This window comes from Tachysurus fulvidraco, chromosome 22 (genome assembly GCF_022655615.1).
Source record: "Tachysurus fulvidraco isolate hzauxx_2018 chromosome 22, HZAU_PFXX_2.0, whole genome shotgun sequence".
In the NCBI taxonomy this organism is placed as follows: domain Eukaryota; kingdom Metazoa; phylum Chordata; class Actinopteri; order Siluriformes; family Bagridae; genus Tachysurus; species Tachysurus fulvidraco.
The window spans coordinates 17643730-17650809 of record NC_062539.1 but is presented as its reverse complement, the minus strand read 5'-3'; positions in this window follow the sequence as shown (position 1 = coordinate 17650809).

The window sequence follows — 7080 nt, the reverse complement described above, 5'->3', positions numbered from 1 at the left end:
AAACTTTAACATTCGTTGGAGCTTCAACTGGAATCGATTACTGTGGTCAGAGGAGGTCCTCTTAGTCTTATCATCATAGTCATCGTCATCCATCTTTGATGATCATCAGGATATTTGGAAAAAGTGAAAAGGAGAAGAAAGTACGTACGAACCTAGTGTAGAATGTGGTTTTCTGTTTTATGGTTATGGGCTCTTGTGAATTCTGCAGCAAAATATTTTAGGTCAGATTGTTGACGTCACTCTCCCTGGAGATTAGGCCTTTGAGATTAGAAAGCAAGAAGATGGAATTCCCAGGAATTCCTACAGGAAACACATTCTGTTCTACATCGATAGAGGACAGTCCAAAGTATCCAGTTGTGAAATTTAGGGTCAATCCTTCCATCAGTCCGAATTGTCTTCTCCAAACATGAAGACATGAAGAGACTCGGTGCTGTTCTGCTCAATACTCTTATATCAATATGGATTTTAAGGATTATAAAGAAATAATTTATGAACAGAAGCTCAGTATAATCTTACATCTGATGTCATACATCACATGTCATAGAGCCAAATCCACCAAACCGTCCTGCAGTACATTAATATGCCTTATACAGCATCTCTGTTAAGGATATACTTATTGTGATTGCAAATGTGATTGCATGGTAGATCTGACCGTGCTATGGCCCCATCACGTGATATGAGATTACTCCCAGAGTAAAGCTGACCTGGGTTCAGGTTTTTCCTTCGTGTCTACAAATATATGTTCAAGTATGGGGTGATTCTGAGGACCTTCATTCTTATGAGCTGAGGTCTACATTTCATGTGTATGTTGTTGAACAGTAATTGGACCCCCTTGCAGGACATCGTGGTTATCCGTTGACGTTATCGAGGGATTATAGTTGGACAGAGCGTGTACTCTGTTTTCGATTAGCCTCCTGGTATCCATATTTCTTCAGCCTGCCAGTCACAGGCACTGTGGTAGAATTGATAGCCATAGGGAGGGGAGTGAAACTCGGCCTTGTACTGTAGCTCCCATTACCCCTTGTGCCTCTTTCTCTCTCGCTTTGTCTTCACCCCTCCTCTTCTGCTCGGTCTTCTGCTCTCGCGGCTTTCTCGCAGTTCCCAATGGACCTGAACATTCCCTTTTTTTCCCAAGCCGTCCCCGGCTTGCTGTGCTTTAATCTTATTACACAAATAACTCCTGTGTGTGTGTTGTACATGTGAGCAAGTATCACATTATAGCACACAAACTTACATATATATTTTGAGAAGAGCAAGACTTCATACAATGGCAATACAGATGCAGGGGACAGGACATGGATCAAAACTATACACAAACACATGATTACATGCACTGGTTTGGCTTAAAGCGCTCGGCTCAACTGGGAGATTCCTGACATTTCGATAGTTGCGATGCAAAATCAGGAAGAGCTAATGACGAGGCACGGACATGCACAGGTTCTGATAAGGCCCGAGTTGTGTCTTCGAACATCTTTTCTTTCAGGCAAAATTTAAAAAAAAAGATCTTTCACACCTGCATGAGGATGAGATAGAAGCTGTTTCCTTCTTATTGATCAGTATGCAACCTGGACTTTCTCAATTACAAGGACAGAGAGAGAGAGAGAGAGAGAGAGAGAGAGAGAGAGAGAGAGAGAGAGAGAGAGAGACACAGAGAGAGAGAGACACACACAGAGAGAGAGAGAGAGAGAGAGAGAGAGAGAGAGAGAGAGAGAGAGACAGAGAGACAGAGAGACAGAGAGAGAGAGACACAGAGAGAGAGAGAGAGAGAGAGAGAGAGAGAGAGAGAGAGAGAGAGAGAGAGAGAGAAGGAAAAGGGTGGAGGAGAAAGCTGTTAGTCATCTCCTTAAGCAAGAGAGAGAGAAATGCTAGAAAACAAACAAACGGCGGTCATTATTAAAGATGCCATGGAAAGGGGAAAGGAATGGCAGAAGGCTGAGTCATTGCTGATGGCCACTTCCTGTGAGCAGGGCAGTCTGGGAGGGTCAAGGGCACTGAATTGTGAGCCTGTGTATACTCATATGGACGCAAAACCTCATACTTTGGGAATTTCCTATAGTGTAAGATAAGATACCTAAAGAGAAAAACAAGAGAAGTGAGTTATCTTGCTCACACACACACACACACACACACACACACACACACACACACACACACACACACACACACACACACACACACACACACAAAATAAAGCAGCAAAACTGGCAAACAATCAGTCCCTAAGTATAACAGCTCTTGGTTCATGTCTCCTCTGGGCACCTCACCATGGAACAGTGTAATGGCTCGGAACGATCCAACACCTCCGTAAAGTCATACAGTCTCTGTGACCAGTACATGGACCTGTCAGCACCTAGGAGCAAACAAGCTTTAATGTGTCTCACATTCGTCACAGTTTATGTAACTCTCATGGCTCCATGGGGGTGGGAGTGGGGGGTCTGTAAACTTGACCATAGCTCTAATAGATCCACTGACTCTTGATGGACACAAAGCTAGGCACAGAGCTAGGCTACATTCTGATTACTAAGTCTATTTATTATGCAGCTATGACATGAAGGCAATCAAGAAAGAATTGATGTAAACTAATCTGTACTTCAAGATAATGAGGAATTACAATCGTTTTATAATCCCCGGTTAATTATGACTTGTCTCAGTATCTCTAAGGTCCTGTTATGGTAAGATTGAGCAATGCATCTGGATCCTCCTCTCTCAGGCCACCCAGGGAATAGGAATGACTGCGTAGCAAGCGGAGGACTAAAGCATTTGCAGTTTAAATATGTTTCACTGAATCATTATAAAGCTACATGTCGGTCTTTTGTTGTTTCTCGTCGTACAGCTACAGTACGACTTCCAGTGGACACCAGACACAAGGTGGAAATACCCATCAGTCTGTGGCATGCATATGTTTATATACTTCCTAATTTTGTGTCTTAAAGGAAACTACCTTTACATACATTTCTGCCTTTCCAATTTGCTAATCTGGTTATTGCTTCCTGTCCTTTTTCCTGTCCAGATGGGTCGCACATGTTCCAGGAACCTTTTGAGGAACTGAATAAAAACTAAACAGTTATGGGAAGAGTTCCTGTTCTTTGTTCCCAATGCACTGCAACACACAGGAACTTTATGGAAAATGAATGTTGAAGTAAGACAGTGACATAATTTCATCAAAAGGGCAATAAAAGGTCAGTGGCTCCTTGTCAGAAGCAGCTAGTGACCGTACATGACATCTACGTGCCTAACATCTACTACATATTTAGGGCAACCACCTTGTTGAGAGTCAGCAGATGAGATTTGACACCATACGGTCTGTCAGCATACAGTGGAGCAGCTTGTTGAGATGTTAGACCAGGGGTGTCCAGTCTTCTCCAGGAAGGAACGGCGTGGCCGCGGGTTTTCCTCCCGACCAAGCACGAGCCGCACTGGGGCAAATGAAAACCAAGCTCAACTGATTAACCAGGTGGAACCTGCTGTGCGGTGGCGGTTCTAGGATTTGTCTGTAACGGGGCCATTAAGGGGCCACATCTTACATTCAGGGGCCAAGTACAGGGTACATTCAAGCACACAAAATAATTTATTCAGTACGGTGCAAATACATTTCGGCAGTCATTCCTTTTTCAAACGCTCGTGTGCCGCCAATTGTTTGGGGGTGGAATTGCATCTGTGATCGTTGTGAAAAAGTCTCCGGTTGCTCTTCTCGACGACGACTGATGGAACGGGGGTCAATCAGGGGCCAATCGGATTTCGGCATGGGCGGTTCTAGAGGCGGGGCCACAGGGGCCCTGGCCCCTGCTGTGGCTTCTGCTTGATTGGAATGTTAACTGGATAGATTGGACACACTTTGATTAGCCATACATTAGTTCACCTAGTGTTTGAGATGAACACTGTAGAGCTAAATACACTAACCATGATGTCAGGGTTCAATAAAAACAAACAAACCACAGACAAAAATCTTTGTGCCTCGTATAAGTGAGAGCATGAAGGAAAGACTTTGTGAAGATGAGCCGTCACCGCTTTGAAGGTTGTGGTGATTGTTTTTAATCCTATTCCCAGACTCGGGATAATAAAAGCCCCCTGAAGTAGACTCTGTACTTAGAGCCACTTTATATTATACACTATACATTATATTATATACAGTGTCCCTCCCCTTTTATAGTATTAAACAAAAGGATGTGAGAAAAGACTTGACATGAGAGCAGCGATCATCAGTATTGCTCTTTAAGAGTAATTATGCTAATACAGAGTCAGACTAAATCTAATTTGTACTTCAATGTACTGGGGAATTTCAGTCGTATGTAATTCCCCGCTGTCTCACTACTACGCTTAGCACTCGACCTGTTATGTTGACTATAAGCAATTGTTCTAGATCCTTCTCTCTCAGGCCACCCAGGGAAAATGAAAACATGTCGGCAGACGGAATGAAGCATTTTCAGCTGAAATTTGGTTTTACAGTATCACCTTTAGTAAAGCCTAGTGTTGCTGATGCAATGTACTGTAAATCTTTTTGATTTCTCATTGTACAAACATAACTTCCAGCCAGAGTACTAACCTTAGACAACAGGATGTTTCATAACAGTGAGAAACAGGAACAGGAAACGCGTAAGAAACCCATTTTGACTCATGGATTATTTTCAGTATTTCTATTTATGTACCTATTACCCTTTTTGCGTCACACGGTACAGAAGACTTATTGTGTACATGGTGCAGTACCGAATTTTGTGTGGGAGATCTTGTTAAAAAACCTTCTTGTCTCTTATATGTCATGACCCGAGACTCGCTAATAACACGTCTGAAACACCCTGCAGTGGATCATTTCCTCGTGGCGTTCCGACACTGTTAAGATGAAGTCCGTATGCTTTACTAACTGACTCAGTCATTGTGGATTCTTGCTGTGGGTTAGGTAAACCATATGTGCCCTTGCCAACACCGATCGCCCATAAACAAATAACTCCAGTACAAGAAAAGACACAGATTACCCACCGCAAGACGTTGCGGCTACCGTTAAGTAGCGTGAGTAAAGTAGCCGCATGTAAAGATGAACCGAACTAGCATGAAAGACTCATTTCTGCTGCAGTACTCTGTAGGAAACTTCTGAGGCTGAGACGGTGGCTGTGTTTTTATGGGCCACACTCAGTAACCACTTGCGACTGGTGAGCCAACACATGAGCCAGTGTAGGGTGGATGCTAGAGTCGGTTCAGGGCAGGCAGTGCAGGCAAAGGAAGCAAATAAATGGTGCAGTGTTTACCTGAATGGGGATAAAACGCTCGAGAAGGTGGGTGAGGTGAGGTGAGGTGAGGTGAGGTGGTTGGGCGTTTGCTCTGATGCTGTGCACGGACGTGGTCTTTTCACTACAGTAAACAGAGGAACATCTGAATTACTTTGGCCAAACTAAACCCGGTAACCAATGTATTTTTTTTTTTTTACTGCGACCGATCAAATTTTAATTCACTGACCTTCTCACTTTCTCTACAATTCCTCACATTTTCTTTCCTCTAAAAAAAAATCCTCCTTCTCTTTTTTCACTTCCTGCCTAATTGAGATAGTTCAACAGTCAGATGTGCTGTGCGTTCTCACAGGCATTGGCTGATTAGCATAAATTTCTCATTTCCTGTTTTGGGGTGTGTACCTCATCCCTTGTTCTTCTGCCCAACACACATCAAAGAGAAAGGAGGGAGCTTGACTCCGAGAGGGTCGAGTGGCAGCTGGGGAATGAGTAAGTGGGAGAGAGAACTAGGAGTCAAGGGAGTACAGGAAGGGAACAGTGAGACGGAGAACAATCTAGGGTGAAACCTCTAATCTACTGTAATGCTGACTTCATTGGAAACATATGGGAGAGGGAGAAAGTGAAGGCTGATGAACCACTGAAGCAGTGAGAAGACGAGGGGCAAGAAAAACAAGGAGCGAGTATCACAGGGGCTAATTACTCCAATTCCCAACAGTCCTCAAAGCTTGTTAAGGAGTCTGAATGTCTAAAACACTGAAGTCTCGATTCCCCAAATGCCGCTTCCGCGCTCACACACGCTGGGTTTTGAGACGTGTTGAACATTTTCTTCCACTCTGTTCATTTTATTTATGTCAGTCATTTACTTTTAATTCCTTTTAATGAAACTGTGGTGCCAGGGAATCTAGAGAGGGCCATAATGGCTTAATCCAGTAAAACTCACTAATCCCCCTTCATTCATTACATTTGGTATCCTCATTATCGGTTGAATAGAATATCGACCCCTAGCTGTATGCAGGAGGGAAAAATATATTACGTAAACTTTGTCAGGTCGTCTTGTCCACTACGTCCACGTAGGAGGTTAATGAGAAACCGGACGGCTCGCAATATCCACGGAATCCCTGCGCAAGTGCGAATATTTTTACTGGTGGAAAACAGTCATTAAATGAAGTTTTACAGTTAAGGAAGGATGTTTATGTCATTCATGAGAAAACGATGCATTAGCCACGAATCTCCACCGATGTTCACATTTTCCCCCAGATAGATTTAATAGACCTAAATAGCCAAGGCTTAAATATTGTACGTTTCTCTGAGCATTCTCTGAATTTAATTACTCTGAGTGGGTTAGTGGTTAGCACGTTCGTCTCACACCTCCAGGGTCGGGGTTCGATTCCCGCCTCCGCCTTGTGTGTGTGGAGTTTGCATGTTCTCCCCGTGCCTCGGGGGTTTCCTCCGGGTACTCCGGTTTCCTCCCCTGGTCCAAAGACATGCATGGAAGGTTGATTGGCATCTCTGGAAAATTGTCCGTAGTGTGTAAGTGTGTGTGTGTGTGTGTGAATGAGAGTGTGTGTGTGCCCTGTGATGGGTTGGCACTCCTTCCAGGGTGTATCCTGCCTCGATGCCCGATGACGCCTGAGATAGGCACAGGCTCCCCGTGACCCGAGAAGTTCGGATAAGCGGTAGGAAATGAATGAATGAAAAAAAATTGAACAACATTAAGACATCTTAAGCAAGCAAGTCTTCTGATGAAGGTTGGAAGCTTTACATAGATTTGAACTTTCTTGTGTCAAGAACATGAGTCGGGCTTGTCCGAATCTCCGTCTTCCACATTTGCCCATCTTTCCTGGCACCTTTAATTTACATT